This window comes from Pseudoliparis swirei, chromosome 15 (assembly GCF_029220125.1).
Source record: "Pseudoliparis swirei isolate HS2019 ecotype Mariana Trench chromosome 15, NWPU_hadal_v1, whole genome shotgun sequence".
Lineage (NCBI taxonomy): Eukaryota > Metazoa > Chordata > Actinopteri > Perciformes > Liparidae > Pseudoliparis > Pseudoliparis swirei.
The window spans coordinates 603,542-609,547 of record NC_079402.1 but is presented as its reverse complement, the minus strand read 5'-3'; positions in this window follow the sequence as shown (position 1 = coordinate 609,547).

The following is a 6,006-nucleotide window of genomic DNA, read 5'->3' as shown; positions in this document are numbered from 1 at the left end:
CACGAATTTCATTTTTAATCTGAAATGGGAAAGTCTGGACCTGTAACACCAACGATTGATAGTGACACGGTGTGTTGACCCCCTGCCAGTGTGAGCAAGGCACTGATGGCTTGTTCAGTGACCTCTGACCTAGGTAACAAACGTACACCCCAAAATATACACACACAAGACGGTTGCAGCCGGTTTCGGGCGGTGAAGCCATGATAACTTCATACATCAGCCACCATCGTATCACTTGTTTCAGGCTCATAAGTCGGTCTCCCTGACAGCCGGACATCAGATTTGGACCCAGTGTGAAGATTTCCCACTGGAGGAGGACCCCGATGTGGTTGGGAACCTCGCTTGTTTATGAAGGGCAGCTTAAGGACCCTGACACCCTCAGTTTGGATGCCAATCTGATACCCATTGCTTCACTAAGAACACAGCTGATGTCTGAGCACTACAATCACACAGCAGGAACAAACATCAATGATAAACAATCTGAGCCAACCTATAAATCACATCATACTAAACACCATTTTGACCTGAGCTTGTAGCAGGTATGAAGCTTCAGTGAAGCTCAGTCAGGACGGTTCATACATCTGACATTCACTTTTCATTTGGAACGGCTCTTGGAAGGCAACACTTTGATGATGTAAATCATGCGAGCAGATTGACTGCAGATGGAAGAATCAGAGGAATTGAGATCCAGCAATACAATTCAAATACAGAAATGTAATCCTAATGCAATGCTACCACTAATTCTGAAGGCTCCCTCTTTTAGGGGAGTAGTTAACTTGTGCTTGACATAAAGAATTAGAAAATACCAAAGATTGTCTTTCTTTACTAATCTAGAAGTGTGCAGATGTCATTGGATCAGATATAAGTACATATGACCTGTTACTCTGAGCTAAAGAAGGCCATGACCTGTTAGGCCTACTCTGAGCTAAACCTGTTGCTATTAGCTAAACAAGGTCACGACCTGTTGCTCTATAAGCTAAACAAGGCTCTGAGCTGAATATGGCTTATCTAAATGTACATGCAGAGATATAGGCATACGGCTAAACACAGGCAACAATGCCAACAATCACTACTATAAACTATGTGAGACATCTTAGAGATGTGAGGAGCTGTGCTCAAAACATGTTCACACACACATAGCTCCATCCTTCTGGAGACCAAAGGACTACATGATGATGATGATGTGATGTAGTCAGAGGAGGAAGACACTGACAGCAGAGTCACAACAGAACAGGTTACATGATGATGATGTGATGTAGTCAGAGGAGGAAGACACTGACAGCAGAGTCACAACAGAACAGGTTACATGATGATGATGATGTGATGTAGTCAGAGGACTAAGACACTGACAGCAGAGTCACAACAGAACAGGTTACATGATGATGATGATGTGATGTAGTCAGAGGACTAAGACACTGACAGCAGAGAAACAACAGAACAGGTTACATGATGATGATGATGTGATGTAGTCAGAGGACTAAGACACTGACAGCAGAGTCACAACAGAACAGGTTACATGATGATGATGATGTGATGTAGTCAGAGGACTAAGACACTGACAGCAGAGAAACAACAGAACAGGTTACATGATGATGATGATGTGATGTAGTCAGAGTAAGACACTGACAGCAGAGAAACAACAGAACAGGTTACATGATGATGATGATGTGATGTAGTCAGAGGACTAAGACACTGACAGCAGAACAACAGAACAGGTTACATGATGATGATGATGTGAGTCAGAGGAGAGGAAGACACTGACAGCAGAGTCACAACAGAACAGGTTACATGATGATGATGATGTGATGTAGTCAGAGGACTAAGACACTGACAGCAGAGTCACAACAGAACAGGTTACATGATGATGATGATGTGATGTAGTCAGAGGAGGAAGACACTGACAGCAGAGTCACAACAGAACAGGTTACATGATGATGATGATGATGTAGTCAGAGGGACTAAGACACTGACAGCAGAGAAACAACAGAACAGGTTACATGATGATGATGATGTGATGTAGTCAGAGGACTAAGACACTGACAGCAGAGAAACAACAGAACAGGTTACATGATGATGATGATGTGATGTAGTCAGAGGACTAAGACACTGACAGCAGAGTCACAACAGAACAGGTTACATGATGATGATGTGATGTAGTCAGAGGAGGAAGACACTGACAGCAGAGTCACAACAGAACAGGTTACATGATGATGATGATGTGATGTAGTCAGAGGACTAAGACACTGACAGCAGAGTCAAGACAGAACAGGTTACATGATGATGATGATGTGATGTAGTCAGAGGACTAAGACACTGACAGCAGAGTCACAACAGAACAGGTTACATGATGATGATGATGTGATGTAGTCAGAGGACTAAGACACTGACAGCAGAGTCACAACAGAACAGGTTACATGATGATGATGATGTGATGTAGTCAGAGGACTAAGACACTGACAGCAGAGAAACAACAGAACAGGTTACATGATGATGATGATGTGATGTAGTCAGAGGAGGAAGACACTGACAGCAGAGAAACAACAGAACAGGTTACATGATGATGATGATGTGATGTAGTCAGAGGAGGAAGACACTGACAGCAGAGAAACAACAGAACAGGTTACATGATGATGATGATGTGATGTAGTCAGAGGAGGAAGACACTGACAGCAGAGAAACAACAGAACAGGTTACATGATGATGATGATGTGATGTAGTCAGAGGAGGAAGACACTGACAGCAGAGAAACAACAGAACAGGTTACATGATGATGATGATGATGTGATGTAGTCAGAGGAGGAAGACACTGACAGCAGAGAAACAACAGAACAGGTTACATGATGATGATGATGTGATGTAGTCAGAGGAGGAAGACACTGACAGCAGAGAAACAACAGAACAGGTTACATGATGATGATGATGTGATGTAGTCAGAGGACTAAGACACTGACAGCAGAGTCACAACAGAACAGGTTACATGATGATGATGATGTGATGTAGTCAGAGGAGGAAGACACTGACAGCAGAGAAACAACAGAACAGGTTACATGATGATGATGATGTGATGTAGTCAGAGGAGGAAGACACTGACAGCAGAGAAACAACAGAACAGGTTACATGATGATGATGATGTGATGTAGTCAGAGGACTAAGACACTGACAGCAGAGTCACAACAGAACAGGTTACATGATGATGATGATGTGATGTAGTCAGAGGACTAAGACACTGACAGCAGAGAAACAACAGAACAGGTTACATGATGATGATGATGTGATGTAGTCAGAGGAGGAAGACACTGACAGCAGAGAAACAACAGAACAGGTTACATGATGATGATGATGTGATGTAGTCAGAGGAGGAAGACACTGACAGCAGAGAAACAACAGAACAGGTTACATGATGATGATGATGTGATGTAGTCAGAGGGAAGACTGACAGCAGAGTCACAACAGAACAGGTTACATGATGATGATGATGTGATGTAGTCAGAGGACTAAGAGACAACAGACACTGACAGAGAAACAACAGAACAGGTTACATGATGATGATGATGTGATGTAGTCAGAGGAGGAAGACACTGACAGCAGAGAAACAACAGAACAGGTTACATGATGATGATGATGTGATGTAGTCAGAGGACTAAGACACTGACAGCAGAGAAACAACAGAACAGGTTACATGATGATGATGATGTGATGTAGTCAGAGGAGGAAGACACTGACAGCAGAGTCACAACAGAACAGGTTACATGATGATGATGATGTGATGTAGTCAGAGGAGGAAGACACTGACAGCAGAGAAACAACAGAACAGGTTACATGATGATGATGATGTGATGTAGTCAGAGGACTAAGACACTGACAGCAGAGAAACAACAGAACAGGTTACATGATGATGATGATGTGATGTAGTCAGAGGAGGAAGACACTGACAGCAGAGAAACAACAGAACAGGTTACATGATGATGATGTGATGTAGTCAGAGGACTAAGACACTGACAGCAGAGTCACAACAGAACAGGTTACATGATGATGATGATGTGATGTAGTCAGAGGAGGAAGACACTGACAGCAGAGTCACAACAGAACAGGTTACATGATGATGATGATGTAGTCAGAGGGAAGACACTGACAGCAGAGTCACAACAGAACAGGTTACATGATGATGATGATGTGATGTAGTCAGAGGAGGAAGACACTGACAGCAGAGTCACAACAGAACAGGTTACATGATGATGATGATGTGATGTAGTCAGAGGAGGAAGACACTGACAGCAGAGAAACAACAGAACAGGTTACATGATGATGATGATGTGATGTAGTCAGAGGAGGAAGACACTGACAGCAGAGTCACAACAGAACAGGTTACATGATGATGATGATGTGATGTAGTCAGAGGAGGAAGACACTGACAGCAGAGAAACAACAGAACAGGTTACATGATGATGATGATGTGATGTAGTCAGAGGACTAAGACACTGACAGCAGAGTCACAACAGAACAGGTTACATGATGATGATGTGATGTAGTCAGAGGACTAAGACACTGACAGCAGAGTCACAACAGAACAGGTTACATGATGATGATGATGTGATGTAGTCAGAGGACTAAGACACTGACAGCAGAGAAACAACAGAACAGGTTACATGATGATGATGATGTGATGTAGTCAGAGGACTAAGACACTGACAGCAGAGAAACAACAGAACAGGTTACATGATGATGATGATGTGATGTAGTCAGAGGACTAAGACACTGACAGCAGAGTCACAACAGAACAGGTTACATGATGATGATGATGTGATGTAGTCAGAGGAGGAAGACACTGACAGCAGAGAAACAACAGAACAGGTTACATGATGATGATGATGTGATGTAGTCAGAGGACTAAGACACTGACAGCAGAGTCACAACAGAACAGGTTACATGATGATGATGATGTGATGTAGTCAGAGGAGGAAGACACTGACAGCAGAGTCACAACAGAACAGGTTACATGATGATGATGATGTGATGTAGTCAGAGGACTAAGACACTGACAGCAGAGAAACAACAGAACAGGTTACATGATGATGATGATGTGATGTAGTCAGAGGACTAAGACACTGACAGCAGAGTCACAACAGAACAGGTTACATGATGATGATGATGTGATGTAGTCAGAGGAGGAAGACACTGACAGCAGAGAAACAACAGAACAGGTTACATGATGATGATGATGTGATGTAGTCAGAGGAGGAAGACACTGACAGCAGAGTCACAACAGAACAGGTTACATGATGATGATGATGTGATGTAGTCAGAGGAGGAAGACACTGACAGCAGAGAAACAACAGAACAGGTTACATGATGATGATGATGTGATGTAGTCAGAGGACTAAGACACTGACAGCAGAGTCACAACAGAACAGGTTACATGATGATGATGATGTGATGTAGTCAGAGGACTAAGACACTGACAGCAGAGAAACAACAGAACAGGTTACATGATGATGATGATGTGATGTAGTCAGAGGACTAAGACACTGACAGCAGAGTCACAACAGAACAGGTTACATGATGATGATGTGATGTAGTCAGAGGACTAAGACACTGACAGCAGAGTCACAACAGAACAGGTTACATGATGATGATGATGTGATGTAGTCAGAGGAGGAAGACACTGACAGCAGAGAAACAACAGAACAGGTTACATGATGATGATGATGTGATGTAGTCAGAGGAGGAAGACACTGACAGCAGAGAAACAACAGAACAGGTTACATGATGATGATGATGTGATGTAGTCAGAGGAGGAAGACACTGACAGCAGAGAAACAACAGAACAGGTTACATGATGATGATGATGTGATGTAGTCAGAGGAGGAAGACACTGACAGCAGAGTCACAACAGAACAGGTTACATGATGATGATGATGTGATGTAGTCAGAGGACTAAGACACTGACAGCAGAGAAACAACAGAACAGGTTACATGATGATGATGATGTGATGTAGTCAGAGGACT